Raw genomic sequence first — 16,372 nt, 5'->3', positions numbered from 1 at the left:
TCTATATATAACCTCCTCTGTGGGAGATGGACAACAGAAAAGAGGGTGAAGGGAGACATCAGACAGTATAAGATATGACAAAATAATAATTTATACATTATCAAGGGCTCATGAGTGAGGGGGGAGCGGGGAGGGAGGGGGGAAAATGAGCAGCTGATGCCAGGGGCTTAGTGGAGAGCAAATGTTTTGAGAATGATGAGGGTAATGAATGTACAAATGTGCTTTATACAATTGATGTGTATGGATTGTAATAAGAGTTGTATGAACCCCCAATAAAATGATTAAAAAAAGAAGAAAGAGCTTTATATAAAGAGTAATTGTACATTAAGAAAACATCCTAGCCCAGTCCAGATCAAGTCCATAAGTCCAATATTTACCCATATGTCCAATACCAAACTATAAAGTCCTCTTCAGACTCACACAACATACGCAATGATGCTGAATGCAGGAAGATCACAGGCCAATGGGTGGGAAGTCTTGTGGATACGGTGGCAGTGTAAGCATCTCAGCGCTGGCCTGGGTCTCCACGTGGCTCCTCCAGCTCAGGGCACCAGCATAGCTCCATGTTTCTTGTCAGCTGCAATGTCTCCCAGGCTGTGAGCCTGTGTCCGTCCTCCAGCGAGTTATTTATCTCCTTAGCGCTTCCAAGTGAGGTCATCAAACTGACCTGATTGACAGGCTAAACTCCATCCCGTCACTCATAAACCTCAAATTGACAACAGATTATGTAACTACCACAGAGGCACATCTACACAATTATCATTTCTTTTCATTGTTGAAATAACTTCTGTTATATGACTACATCACAACTCATTTATACATTCACATATTGATGGACATTTTGGGTCTTTTCTGTTTTGGACAATTACAAACAAAACTGTTAGGAACATTAATGCCCAAGTCTTTCTGTGGACATTTGTTTTTATTTTCCTTGAATACATAGGAGATGAAATAGCTGGGTCTTATCACTGATGAATGTTTAAGTTTTTAAGAAAATGACAAACTTTAAAGAGTAGAAGCACCATGTTCCATTCCTACCAGCAGTGTATGAGAGTTGCTCTTCCTATACATCCTCAATAAAACTTGAGACCATCAGTTTTTAAATTTTTTAATATTTTAGTCTGTATTTACAGAGCACTGGTGAAGTAGAGGATTATGCATTGGGCTGCTAACTGCAAGGTCAGTTGTTCAAAACCAGCAGCCGTTCTGCAGGAGAAAGATGAGGCTTTCTACTCCCATAAAAAGTTACAGTCTCAGAAACCCACAGAGGAAGTTCTACTCTGTCCTACAGGGTTGCTATGAGTCAGAATAGACTCAACGTTAGTGAGGTTTTTTTTGTTCTTGTTTACTCTGTATTTGGCACTGTTGGGTAAGTATTGGACTGCTAACCACAAGATCAGCAGTTCAAACCCACCAGAACTTCCATGGGAGAAAAGAGGTTATCATGAGCCTATAAAGAGTTACAGCCTCAGAAACCCTATATAAGGTCATTCTGAACCGGAATCTACTCAGTAGCAATGGGTAGTCTGTATTTTATGGTAATTTTAACTTAAATTTCCCTGATAAATAATTATATTGAACTCCTCCCCCCCATGTGTTTGTTTGCCATGCACATGTCTTCTTTGGTGAGGTATCTGCTTAAACCTTTTTAGAACTTTTGTTGCATTTCTAAGTCCTTTATATATAGTAGACACAAATGATCAGATTTATGCTTTGTAAATACTTTCTCCTGGCACATAAGGGGGATTTATTTGCAATAGCTAAGTGTTGAAACAAACTAAATAACCACCAACTGATATATGGATAAATAAATTTGGTATATATAAACAATGGAATGCTACTCAGCAATACAAAGAAATGCATATTGATTTATAAATGACGTGACTAATCTCAAAATAATTTTGCTGAGTTAAGGAATCCAGACAGGCCTCCAGATTTCTTATCCCTCAGATCTAAATATTTGCCTGAGTAGCTAAAAAGGAGGAAAAGTAAAACTAAAATGGATTTTGTGTCTTTAGTGACATACAAATTCATTCCAACCATATGGATGGGGTAAAAAAAAAGAATCCAGACAAAAATGAGTAATACAAAAATGTCTGTGGTTTTCATTGACATGAAATGCTAGAAACGCAAGCTAATTGTCTTAGTCCAGGTTGACTAGAGAAACAAATCTAGAGACACTCTTATGTGTGTAAGAGAGAGCTTTATATTAAAGAGCAATGGTATATTGAGAAAACATCCCAACCCAGTCCATATCAAGTCCATAAGTCTGATATTAGCCCATATGTCCAATACCAGTCTATAAATTTCTCTTCAGACTCATGCAACGCAGGCAATGATGCTGAATGCAGGAAGATCACAGGCCAGTGGGTGGAAAGTCTTGTGGATCCAGTGGCAGCAGGAGCATCTAGCGCTGGCGTGGGTCCCCGCATGGCTCCTCCAGCTCTCTGAGTGTGTCTCCTCAACAGGAAAGTGAAGCATAAAGAGAGAGGTACTGGCAGAGCTCAGCAAGTCTGCATGGAAAATGAAGGCAGAGGGAGAGGAAATTCCCAGAAACCTCATAAGGAGGCCACACCCACAAGGAGGCATCATCATGCTGTGACCTGATTGACAGGCTAGACTCCACCCCTACACTCTTACTACCCTCCAATTGACACAGGATTATGTAACGATCACACATCGATAGTGACAGAAAGCAGATCGGTGGTTGCGTGTGGGGTGAGGACGGTGGGTACAGGAATGGGGGAGTACGAAGGGTCAGCGGGACATTTTTTGGAGGTGATGGACATGCTCACTACCTTGGTTGTGGTGATACTTTCATAAGTGAATACATATATATCAAACCATTTTACCCTTTAAATATGTGCAGTTCAAAACCACCAAATGTTCCTCTGGCAAAAGACGAGGCTTGCTGCTCTCATAGAGATGTACAGTCTCAGAAACCCATAGAGGCAGTTCTATTCTGTCCTATAGGGTCGCTATGAGTTGGGATCAACTGGATGACAGCGATTTTTTTTTGTATGCCAATTAAATGTCAAGAAAGCTATCAAACATAATTCAGGTCTACCTTTCTCTGACAGTAACAACTTACATAACCACTGCTTGTCTATCAGTTTGATTGGTGTTTGTGTGCTGCTGTGTTGCTGGAAGCTACGTCACAGATATAGACCAGCACGTTCGCTCAAAGTTAACAGTTTCAGCTGAGCTTCCAGACTCAGCAGAGACTACAAGACTACAGACTTCTGAGGAACTAGCCACTGGAAACCTTATGGACAGCCTCCAAACAATGTCAGGTACTGCAATCCTCACGAATAGAAGCAGACGTTTGTCAGAGAGAGTGCCAGAAGACGAGGAGCCCTTCAGGTTGGAAAGCACTCGAAGCGTGATTGAGGAAGGGCTGCCTTCTCAACCAGAATGCCCATGGATGGAGAAAGCCTTCAGGACCTTCCTTGGCTGATGGGGAACAACTTAAAATGAGAACAAGCAGCTGTAAACATCAATGAATGGCCAGGACTTGGAAGATATGAGGTATACATCTAGGAAAAGTATAAGTTGTGTGAAAAAAGAAACGGAATACATGAGCTCAATATTCTAGGTGTCAGTGAGCTGGTATGGACTGACAATGGCCATTTGGAATCAGAAAATCATGTAGTTTACTCTTCAGGGAATAATATTTTCAAAAGGAATGGCGTAGCATTTATCATCAAAAAGGATATTTCAAGATCTTGAAGTACAGTGCTTTCTATGATAGGATAATATCTACATACATACAAGGAAATCCAGTCAATACAATTATTATTCATATTTAGGCACCAACCACTAAAGTTAGTGATGAATTGAAGAATTCTACTGATATCTCCAGTCTGAAATTGATCCAGCACATAATTAAGATGCATTGAATATTATTAGATTTTGGGATGCAAAAGTTGGAAACAAAGAGAAAGGAACAATAGTTGGAAAACATGGTCTTGGTGTTAGAAACAAAGCTGTAAGTCATATGGTAGGATTTTGTAAGACCACTGGCTTCATCACAAATACCCTTTTCCCACAACACAAAAGCGTTTATACAAGCAGGCAGACTTCTCCAGTTGGAATACATAGAAATTAAATAGATTACATCTGTGAGAAGACACGATGGAGAAGCTCAATATGAGCAACTGAAACCAGACCAGGGGCTGAGTGTGGAACATGCCACAAATTGCACCTATGTAAGTTCAGGTTTGAAGCTGGAGGAAATGAAACCAAGTCATGGGAGCCAAAGTAGGACCTTGAGTCTCTCCCACTTCAATTTTGAGAACGTCTCAAGCACAGAGTTGACCCATTGAGCATTAATGATGGGAGAACTGATGAGCTGTGATGTGACATCACAGAATATCATTCATGAAGAAAGCAAAAGGTCATCAAACAGACAGGAAAGGAAAACACAAAGTGGACGTCAGAAGAGACTGAATTTTACTCTTAGTCAGAGAGTAGCGAAGGCAAATGAGAGAAATGATGAAGCGCTGAGCAGAAAGTGTCCAAGGGCAGCTCGGGAAGACAGAGTATATAATGAACTCTGCAAAGACTTAGAGTTAGAAAACCAACAAGGAAGAACACACTCAGCAGATACATCTAAAACTGAAAGAATTAACAAAAGATTGAAAGCCTAGAGTTGCAATATTAAAAGACTCTATGGGGGGAAAAAAGACTATGGGATGTGATCTCCCTTCTGATTCATTTTAAATTTGTTTTATTTTTTAATATTTTCGACTTTCTTTTCGATTGAGATTTTTCTGTTTCACGTTGTCACTGTTATTTTCTGTATACACAATGTAAGACAGATCAATCTATAGATACAATAACTGGATTGATGGTTTCCTGGGTGAGGGTATGGCAAGGAAGGTGGAGGGGAAATGGGGAGCGAATTAACAGTGAGTACAAGAAAGAAGAAAATGCTCTAAAATTGATTGTGGTGATGATTGTTCAACCAGTCTTTCTCTTTAACAGCACCTGGTGGTTTTGAACTGCAGATCCTGTGGTTAGCAGCTCAAGGAACAACGAGTGTGTGTGTGTGTGTGTGTGTGTGTGTGTGTGTGTGTGTGTGTGTAAAACAGTGAGGGGCTTTCCAGTGATCACATGTGCTAGTAAGCTTTTCAGTGCCTCTATGGTCTATAATTCCAAGGGCACAGGACTATAAAATAATCATTATAAAACCAGAGGTCAGAGGACTTGGGCTTTTCTTGTTTTGTTTTATGTGATTAGGGATTACATACTGAAAGATCACATGTGTAAAACATTTGCTGTGGATATCTATGTTCATGCAAACGGATGTTGATGCTGCAAACCTCTCCCCTTGATATGTTGTATTGAAATGAGATTCTTGATATTGTTTTTCTTTCTTAACAAAAGTAGATTTACTGTTTGTGTAGTAATTATATCACTGAAGAACAAATAGAGCAATTCAGAGAGGAACAAAGCATATTTTTAAATGGTGGGTTATTGCTGCATTTTGATGATTTTCCTTCAAGAGATGTACTTTTGTGTAGATCTGTACTTAATTGAAAGTAAATGGGTTCTTGGCATACGTACTATTCTGTAATTTGTTATTTTTACTAAACTCTATGTCTTAGAGATGCTTCTATGACTCTAAATATAAACCTATATTACCATTTTAATGATTGCTTAGAGCTTCATAATCTATGTATTCTTATGAATGTTTCTTTTTTTAATATCACTTGGGGGTAAAGAATCTAACATGTACTCTTTGTCGTTGCTTCCTGAAAAACACTATAATCTTGGAACTTTCTCAGTTTATCTAAACAACACCTAAGGGTTTGTGCTAGTAAATGGGGGTGGGGTGGGGGCACTGGGGAAGTCAGATATTGGCTGTGGCATGATACTAGCTAATCTCAGGAGGATTATCGTTGTTGTTAGGTGCCATCTAGTCAATTCCAACCCATAGTGACCCTATGCACGACAGAATGAAGCACGGCATGGTCCCGTGTCATTTTCACAAGTGTTCCTATGCCTGAGCCCATTGTGGCAGCCACTGTCTCAAGCACCTCATCAGGGGTCTTCCTCTTTTTTGCTGCCCCTGCATTCTAGTAAAGCGTCCTTCTCGAGGGACTGATCTCTCCTGACAAAATGTTCAACGTTTGTAAGACGAAATCTTCCCATCCTGGTCTCTAAGAGCACTCTGACTGGACTATTTTCAAATCAGTTTGTACTTTTAGCAGCCCATTATATTTTCAGTGTTCTTCTGCAGCATCACACTTCAAATACATCGATTCTTCTTCAGTCTCCTTTATTCAATGTTCAACTTTCACATGCATATGATGCAATGGAGAATGCCATGGCTTGGGTCAGGTGCAACTCAGTCCTCAAGGTAATATCCTTGCTTTTCAATACGTTAAAAAGGTCTTTTGTAGCAGATTTACCTAATGCAGGTCCCTTTTGATCTAAGCAAAACCAGCTCCTTGACAAGTTTGATGTTTTCTCCATTTATCTTGATGTTACCTCTTGGTCCAGTTGTGAGGCATTTTGTCTTCTTTGCATTGAGTCACACTCCACACGGCAGGTTTAAATCCTCGATCTCCGTGCTCGCTTCGGCAGCACATATACTAAATCCTCGATCTCCATCAGCAAGTGCCTCAAGCCCTCCTTACGTTCGGCAAACAACGCTGTGCCATCTGCATATTGCAGTGTGTAACTACACTAAGCCTTCCTTCCATTTTGATGCCACGTTCTTCTTCGTATAATTCTGATTATTTGCCCAGCATACAGATTGAATAAGTAGGGTGAGAAGATACAACCCACATATACACATTTCCTGATTTTAAACCATGCAGAACAGAACAAGGGAATACTGCATGGTTTAAAAACGCAGTAGGGAAAAGACATGATTTATTCATTCATGTATATTTCATGGGATTCCAATCATGGCTATGAAATGAGGTCCAATGAAAACGCTGGACATAAAAGATCCAAGAGCTTCCTAGTTGATAAAAGATAGGCATGCATGTGGAAGGCAGCAATGAGACTTCACCCTGTGCATCTCTTCATTTGTGTTCTATTTTTGCACTGATCAATCTGTATGGTACAGATCATACTCTCCCTGAGTTTTGTGAGTCATTCCATTGAAATATGGAACCCCAAAGGGATAGTGAGAGCCAACCCCAAACTTATTAGCTGCAAGTCAGAGGGTTGGGGTATCATGTGGACTCCCCAAACTTGAAGCTGGTATCTTCCTATTGGACAGTCTAAAGGACAATGTCCTTTTAACTTGTGAGCTCTGGGTCGAGCTCTGGGTGACTAGAACCAGAGAAAAAGGTATGGCAGTTACATAATCTCCTGTCAATGTGCAAAGGGGTGGAGTCTAGCTTGTCAACTAGGTTGCAGCTTGATGACCTTATTGGAAGGCACGAAGGAGATAAATAGCTCACTGAAGGCCAGATACTCTCTGCTTGTCTTCCTGCTGACAAGCCGCATGGAGACCCCTCGTGGAACCAGAGCCCTGAAGCTGAAGAAGCCGCATGGAGACCCCTCGTGGAACCAGAGCCCTGAAGCTGAAGAAGCCGCATGGAGACCCCTCGTGGAACAAGAGCCCTGAAGCTGAAGAAGCCGCATGGAGACCCGCGTCAGCTCTGAGATGCTTCCACCGCCACTGCATCCACAAGACTTTCCACCCACAGGCCTGTGATCTTCCTCGTCATTGCATGTGTTTCATGCGTCTGAAGAGGAAATGATAGACTGGTATTGGACATATGGACTAATATCGGACTTATGGACTTGATATGGACTGGGCTGGGATGTTTTCTTAATGTACAATTGCTCTTTGATATAAAGTTCTCTCTTACACACATCTGTGTGTCCATGCATTTGCTTCTCTAGTCAATGGAAACACAGGGATTTGAGAATGCGTCATATATTGGTGGTTGCATTTATGTTGATCCTTATCTGTGACATTGTATTCGCTGAATGTTGGTAAATGCTAACTGAAAGCATATTTGTCCAGACTGGCAGAAGACCCTGAGGAGGAGTGGCTAATGGAGGAAATGGGGCCCGTGGCTGAGTCTCTGAGCCTGTCTGGGACGAACATAGTGCTGGTGGCTCAGAAGCTTCATCTTCAGCCAGAATGCCAAAGCTACAGGGAGCAGTTAGTGAGCACAGCACAGCAGATCCTGGTGGACACCACAAAGGTAAGGTGATGCTGGGGCTGGCCGGCTGCTTGGGCTGAAGGGAGAGGTCCTTGCTGCAAAGGGTGGATGAAGCAGGTCACTCCAACAGGGGAGGCTTGCCTCAAAGTGTGGGGTTAAGGGTAAGAGGGAACCCCACAAAACATCACAGGTTTGGTAGGCGCAATTGTACAGCGATAATAAGTAGAGATTATAGTAAAGTCATAGAGAGCATGAGAGTTAAAGGATAGAGTCAAGTAATGGAGTCAGACGCAATTCATGGTAGCATAGCTCACCTCAGCCTGGCTTGATGGTCCTCGTGGAGGGGGCTTAGCTGTCAGAGAAGAAGCCACTGCTTCGTCCTCCTTAGTCACCTTCTCCAGCCACCCTCACGAGTACCAGGGAGCCTCGATATTTATTGCTAACCACGCATCATAGAGTTATACATCATATAAAGGGCTATACAATTCATTCTAGAACAAGTTTGATCACTCTAATGTCTCACATAATAAAACAGACAATTACTATTCTGGGAGGCATGCAAGTTCCCTGATAGTGGACAATAACCTGAGTCACCAGGAGGGATATTAACATAGGCAATACAATCAATAGGAGGGGAATCACCCAGGGGTGTGCCCACATTGGTTGTGGAATAGACTGTGGTGTCTGTTTGATCTAGACAGCTGATAATGACTATCTAACCTTGGTCACCCTTGGGCGGGTTTGACCTCTCTGGTAAGTCTGCAAGTGAATAGACCACCATTATCCTTATCAGAAGGGAGTGGGTCTTATTCAGGGTGAGTCAGACTAATAGTCTAGCCACTACAGATGGCCAATGTTAAGGAGAATAACCTCTGACCTACTTTTGCCGACAGTCACTCTTAAGCAGCTAAGTTTGGTACATATTTTGGGGAGACAACTTAAGAGAATTCCTTCTGTTCCCCACATCAAAGAAACCTGCTAAGATCACAGGCACAGAGTTCATGATCAATTTAATCAAAGTTAATTGTGAAAGCTCCCATAGGGGATTGGGTAGATGTACTGAATTTGGGGCTACCATGTGAAACCCAGGTGTAGTCCATTAGTTCTTCATACCTCCTCCTCTCCCACATAGTCATCAAACCCTAATGAAGAGGTGTCATCGGAGGGGTCACTTCCCACCATGCCAATGGCTAGGCATTATGGGGAGAGGCTACTAAAAGTTCTGCAACCCTCAATCTATTGGGCAAATATGGCGCTTAAACAAAAGCTTTGTTACGTTGGCTGTAAAGAACAACAAGAACCAGGTTGTGCTGGGCTATTAACCTAGAGATGGATGGTTCAAACCCGACTACTGGTGGTACTAAGGACGAAAGGCCTGGCGATCCGCTTTCATAAAGACTGCAGCCAAGAAAGCCCTAGGAGCAGCGCTACTCTGTAACGCGTGCTGCTGCCCTGAGTCAGCGCTCCTCCCGGGCAACCAGGGAGGCTCTGAGGAGGCCAGGATACTCCTCGGTCCCGCCACACTGCCCCTTCTCCAACCCAGCTTGCTACCCGTAGCGCGCAGCTCCTTTAGATGAGGACATTGTTCCCGGCCAGACTCTACAAGCCTTAAGTAGAATTGCTCACCGTTAAAGGTTTAGAATTGTGGGTGGTGGAGGGGGGACTGGGAGGCGGGGGCTTTGTTTCACACTGCCTTATTAGAAGGGCGGAACTAGAGAGCCGAGAGACCAGCCGAGGTCTTCACACACATTAAGGCAGAGGATGAGGGGCCCATTGCTGGGCAGCTTTTGGATAGCAGCTCTGTTGAAGGGGGATGCTGGAGCCTTCCAGGAGTGGTGTGTGAGGCTGGGAAAGGCTGTTCCCCGCTGGAGACACGTTATGGAAAGACCACGCTTCCACCCTCATCCGAATAGTACCTTCTCAGCCAACAGTTTCTAGCCCCCTCAGGATGTGCGCATTACTATAATAAAAGTTCTCTGCACCTCTGTGCACCCGGAGACCAGCAACCTAACCCCTAGCTGGGCCCCCAATTAAATTTCGTGCATAATCAAGAGGCCACACATGGACAGTTAAGCCACATGTCTTCTGTCCACACTACCCTAGATGACCTTTTTTCGGGGAACGGCCTGAGATTGTATACCCTAATCGCAGCAGTGGACGGTGCGTGTTTGTCAAACTGGCGGAGGCCAACGAGCACCTTTAAACCTCTCTTCTACCTATGACCCCAACAGGTGTTGCTTCTTGAAGATGCGGCGACGGCGAGGAAGACGGTGCGGGCGGCCGGAGGGTGCCTGGCCAGCCTGGACGCTCTGGAAGCGGCCGCAGACGCGGTGTCGGGACGCGGGCCCTGCGCAGCCCTGGCCGCGGCGCTGCTGCGCCTGGACGCGCTGGTGGCGCGGGGGCCCCCGGAGCGTTTGGGCCGCGTCTGCTGGCTCCTGCGGGGCTACGTCCCGGCGCTGCTCGCGGCCGCGCGCGGCCACCTCCAGCGGCCACGCGACCCGCAGCTGGCCGCCTCGCGAGGCCACATTTTCGCTCAGGCCAGGAAGACCCTCGGCGAGCTCCTGGTGCAGCTGGAGCCTGGCGCCACGGTCCCCGAGAGGCACGGCGCGCTCGCCCGGCGCTTGCGGCAGCTGCGGGTGGCGCCGGGGCCCGAGCGCCCGCTGGGCGACTCGCTGGACGCGCCGCTGGCGGCCGTGGTTTGGCACAGCATGCGTCTGGCCGCCTGCTCGGCGCCGCCCGAGAGGGGACGCCTGGTGACCGGCTGCCGCCAGCTGCTGGAGCTGCGGGGCGCCGTCGGGCGGCCGGGCGGGACCCGAGGGTTCCCGGGCACGGCCGAGCGCGCAGCGTGGGGGGCCGCGGCCGAGACCCTCTGGCAGGGAGTCCGCCAGGGCCTGCTGCGCCGGATCCTGGACACGTTCACCGACACGCAAGGCCCGCTGCAGAGGCTGCTGCACGCAGCGCGCCACGACAAGTGCTGGCCTAGCAGTCTGCCGCCGGCCCTGGCTGCTTTCCACAGGCACGCCCGGCAGATGCTCCGAGTGGCACACTTCGTCTTGGTTTGCTGCCCGCGACGGCAAACGGGCCAAGAGCTGGAGGCCGCGGTGGAGCGTCTGGGAAGGCTTGTGGCTAGGGTGCAGGGGCTCTTCTCCCCGAGCCACGGAAGCACTGGTCTGAATGGCAGTCCTGCGGCCCAGGAGGCCTTGCTGCAGGCCTGGGCCAGGGCATCGGGCGCCTTGCTGGCATGCTTCGACGACGTTCTCGATATCCCTGAGTTCCTGAGAGTGTCCACGCGGGAAATGACTGAGCACGTGGACTTGTCCGCGTGGGCTCTGAAGCGTGGGGATTGCACAGAGTTTTCTCAGCAGGTAGCCTATTTACAGGGCCGAGCCGCACACATAGCGCAGGTCATGCGCAGGTCTGTGGACCAAGAGCGAGATCCCATCTTCCGCAATGGCCTGCGGGTCCTGATTCAGCAGCTGGAACAATCCTCCTGGGTTCTGAGGGCAGCGGCTGAGCGCTGTGCAGGCAATGGCCACAGCCTTGCAGACGAGGATGCATTTTTCAAAGCAGCAAAGCGGCTGGTTGCTTCAGCTCAGGGTGTCCGAGAGGGGCTGGATGGGACCAACCATCCACACATCCTCAGCCCGCTACGGAACCGAGTCCTTGAGTTCGATATGGCTAAGAGCCAGCTTTTGTTCATTCTCTCGGACCTCCAGGACGCCAAGGCTTCTGAAGTGCAACGGCAGAGAGAGTCTGGGTTAGGCGAGAGGGACCTGGAGACCGCCTACCCACCATCAGGCCGTCCTTCCTGTTCTTTGATTCCTGGCCGCCTTCCTCGGAGGGTGGGCTCTCTGCTCCCTGCCAGTGAAGCCTCCCTTGCTGTAGAACCGCATGGCCAGCAGGCAGGGACCTCGGCTTCCTCTGCGCTGCGGGGGCAGGATGCAGCTGTGGGTGTGACTCTGGGGGCCTTGGCTGGGGAGTCAGAGATGACTGGACTCCAAGGACCCTCAACCCTGGTACCTTCCACTGGTGAGCTAGCAAGAGAGATGGCCGGGAGTGATGGACTTCCAGCAGGTACCCTCCGGCTGTGCGGAAGGACCAGCGGGAGCAGGCAAGGTTTGGAGGGCAGAGTTGGTGATTGGCTTCTTCTGTGCCAACAGCTATTTTGTCACCTCCCGGCTGCTGATCTTCCAGAGAGCAGAGCGGCATTCTTGGAGCTTCAGAAGGATTTAGTCATCATGGTTCAACTCGCAGTGAAAGGTAGCCCTGAGGCGTTGAGTCAGGAGGTCCCTGACGCCTCGGGCCATTCAGCAGTGCTGTTACAAATGCAAGGCAGGCTGGCAGACGTGGAGGCCCGTGCTAAAGAGCTGCTGGACAAGGTTGGGGCCTCTGATGGGCTCCAGGCCCCTAAAATGCAGGAGGAAAACATTGAGTACGCGTGTGTCCTGTGGTCAGCGGCCGTTCAAGAGCTGCTGCAGTGCGTGGAAAGGCTCAGTTGGAGACAGGGCCTATTCCTGTTGCCCTTGCGACTAGCCATGAAGAACCCTCAGGGACTGCAGACAGGGTTGGTGCAGGCAGCAGATGTCTCCCAGAGGCTGCAAGAGGCGGCCAGGCTGTCTAGCCTGCTGTGTGGGGATGAGCAGGTAAAAGGTACCATCAGCTTTCTGTGTAGGGAGGTCCGGGTGCTTACTGAAGCCCTGCTGGATGTGGCCCAGATCCTGGTTTCTGCACCCAAACCGTCCCCCAGCCTATCTACGCGCTTTGAGCTTCTCTGCTGGGAGCTCACCCTTCAAGCCAAGGTGCTGACCAATTACCTCAGCAGTATCAACGCGGAATACGAGCATGCCCTTCAGCATGCTATCTGTTCAAGCCTTGCTGCCTGCAAAGACCCCCAGACTGTGTTGGAAGGCACCCTAGAGAGAATGGTGTCTGGGATTCAAACTGTACAGGAGATTGTGGCAGGGAGTCAAGAGGCCGGGCCCTGTCCGGAAAACCTTCTTGTGGCTCTGGAGAGCATTCTCAGCCTCACCAAGGAGGTGGCCCAGAGGGTCCCTGAACTCCGAGATGACCCGGAGCAGAGGGACCTGTACACCTTGGACTGCCTTCAGTGGGAGTGGGCAGCCAAGGCCCACAGTGCTGTGGCCCAGCTCCGAGCCTGGAAAGGTGGTGCCACAGAGACCTGGAGACTCCTGGCCCAGTGCTTCAAGCCCAGTGACGAGCTGGGACACCCTCAAGAACCAGGTCCTGTCCAACCCCAGCTCTGTGATGAGGAGGGTGCAGCAGGTAGTGTGGATGCCCAGGAAACTGCCCCAACTGATCCCTCAGGAAGCTCGATGGAGATGTGCACCGCTGAACCAGCTGGCTCAGGCACTGCAGCCATCACTGAGGACCCGGTCATGGTAGGACAGTCACCATCTTTCCTCCTCCGCCCCCTACTTCATCCAGCCTTCTCTCTAGTCATCAAAGCCCCCTGCTAAGCTCCAGGACACGCTGTCTTGGTGCCCCTGTGTGCAGTACACACCTGGGAGGCAGCACAGCGCAGCTTTTGAGAGTCCGAACTCAGGAAGCAGTCTTGGGCTGCACCTGGCCCTCTCATTTCCTAGCTCGTTCAGCCCAGCCGTTTTGAACCTCAGTGACCTAATCTAGAAAACAGAAGCATTGACGCTGACCTGGTAGAGGAGAGATGAAAGCACGGCAATTTAAATATGCTCACTGGCCTAGCAGGTAAAAGCCAGGTGTTGTGGAGGGGATCCCGACTCCTGGTGAGCTCACGTGGGTCGAAGCAGAACTGAGCTCCATACAGTTGTCAATGGCTGCTTTCCAGGAAGATCATCCTCCATGACCATCCCGACCACCCCCATGGAAGGGATCTCCCCCATGGAAGGGATCTCGCTTTCTGTGACTGCCAGCACTTCTCCTGTGGGTCAGGCTGCTTCTGTGGCCCTGAACTTTGGAGATGTTACCTCCCTGTGGTCAGCAGGCGTTTCTGTTTGTTGCATGTTGCCTGCGAATGGTGCATGGGAGGGATGTTGGGTCTGCAGAAACACCTTCTATTCACAGTTTGGTTCCTTCCAAGCGGCTAGATAAGACAGTTTGGGTACTGTGGACCCCAAACATTTGATTTCCTTGCATGAATCATGACAAAGTCAGCGGGAGATACAATAGGTTGATGTACCCAAGACATTCCTAAGCAGAGATGCTCAGTCAGTGTTTCCTTTACAAACCTGGTCATCACATTCCTGACTCTCTGCTTGGCTGCACGGACCCTCTCAAGCCCCTCCTTGGCCCTCTCCTAAGAAGAAGCTGACCAACCCAGGTGTTATTCTGCTCCATTACTCTTAATTTTTCTCATTAACATCTCAGTCTCATGAGAAGGGAACCCATTACCAGAATAGCAGGAAGCAGAACAGGAACACCTGCTTGGTCTCCAGCCATCTCTGGCTCCCCTTACTCCATCCCTCCTGGTACCCTGCGTTCCAATAGCCTACAGACGCCTCCTCTTCTACTCTGTTCATAGGGGCTTTCTTATGCATCCTTTGTATCTCTGACTTTACTCACTTAACATATTGTTTCTATCCTGAAACATTTTACCCGATACATTCCTCCTTCTCCACCATGCTCATCCATCACCGCCCAAAGCCAGGGGGAGGCTGGCTGCCCAGGTCAGTGGCATTCAGAAATCCTGTGGAGAACAGCCAGCTCATTCAACCCCTCACCTCTCTGTGGGGTGTCTTCTCCTCCCTTGCAGGCTGGCTTTCACAGAATGAAGCCAAGGAAGCACTGCCATTCACACAGGCCCAGTTTGAAAAGAATTAAGAAATGACGCTGCCTCGAGGGAATTTAGAGAAGGGAGGACCACCATCGATGTCTGTGTCTGCTCCACTCCCACTCACTGAAGCCCTTGAAGGATAGAGATGCACCTGCCTTCCACACAACCCAGAACAACACCTGCTGAGGGAGGTCAGGGGGTTGAGAAAGGGAGTTTTTAGTCCAACGCATAGCCCCGGGCCTTTTCCCCCACATAGTTTAAAACCTGGCTACAAATTCTAGCTGTAGATACTAAAAGTCCCAAACAACGACATATGGGTGGTGAGTTGAAGATAATTCCTAGTTGCCTAGCCCCTAGCTCCAGGCCCACCCAAACATCATAACGGTCCGTTTCTCCCTGACTTGTCTGTACTTGAGTTCTCTGCGCTGTTCTTTTACACTCACTCCCGGGCCCACCTCTGGAGGGCCTTCTGGGGCTCCAGTGTAATTTAATCCTCTTCCAGAAAAGACTTCCACTCACCCCCCTCCGCTTTCAGGACGCATCCCATGGTGTCTAAAACGGAGCCAGTGAAGGACACAACACACATTTCAGAAGATGGTGATTTAACTCAAGGAGCCACCACAACATGATAGCAAACCCAGATGATTCTCAGTGTGCTCCAGCACAGAAAGGCTAAGCGATCTTTCATCCAAACGCAGTGTGTGCCTTTGAGTCTTGAGCGGATGCTAGAGACAGTCTAGAACTGCAGACGCATTTTACATTCGAGGCAAAAATGACTGCAGGAACGCCGTGGGCGTTCTAATGTCCTCTACAAAGAAAGTAGTCTTGAGGTGAGCCTTAAAGGAAGCGTAGGGTTACTCAAGCAGACTTGGATTCTTTAGCAACATACGAGTTCATTTCAAACCAATAAACAAACCAAAAGCAAGTACAGGGTTTGCATTTGTTGATGAGTAAGGGGTTAGTGTCTGGATTCCACCGAATTAGCCACAGAGCCCATTGTGGGTGCTTGGCAGTGAGCGGAAGCCAACTAAGACTTGACCCAGTTGATTCACAGAAAGAGAAGACTCACCCCAGTGCCGTCTAGACCATCTCAACTCGTATCAACCCGGAAGGACAGAGTCGCGCTGTTCCCTAGGGTTCCCAAGGCTGGGCACAGATTGCCTTCTCGTTCTCCTGCAGCGCTGACGAGAGCGTGAAGGGTACTACTGTGTAGCACCTCCGGCCCGTGTCTCCACAGAGACACCACGCAGCGAGCCTTCTAGTTCCTGCCCCCTCGATGAAATAGAGTCCCCAAATAGCACAAAGGAAAAACCAGCCACCGACACCGCTGTAGGGAGCAGTTCTACCCTGATACATACGGGATCACTGGGATATATACAGGATCACTGGGATACATATGGGATCACCATAATATATACGGGATCACCGTGATATATACGGGATCACTGTGACACATACAGGATCACCA

This window comes from Echinops telfairi, unplaced genomic scaffold (assembly GCF_000313985.2).
Source record: "Echinops telfairi isolate 266 unplaced genomic scaffold, ASM31398v2 ScPeMD7_11;HRSCAF=52, whole genome shotgun sequence".
Lineage (NCBI taxonomy): Eukaryota > Metazoa > Chordata > Mammalia > Afrosoricida > Tenrecidae > Echinops > Echinops telfairi.
The sequence above is the reverse complement of the archived record's forward strand: the minus strand, read 5'-3'. Positions refer to the sequence as shown.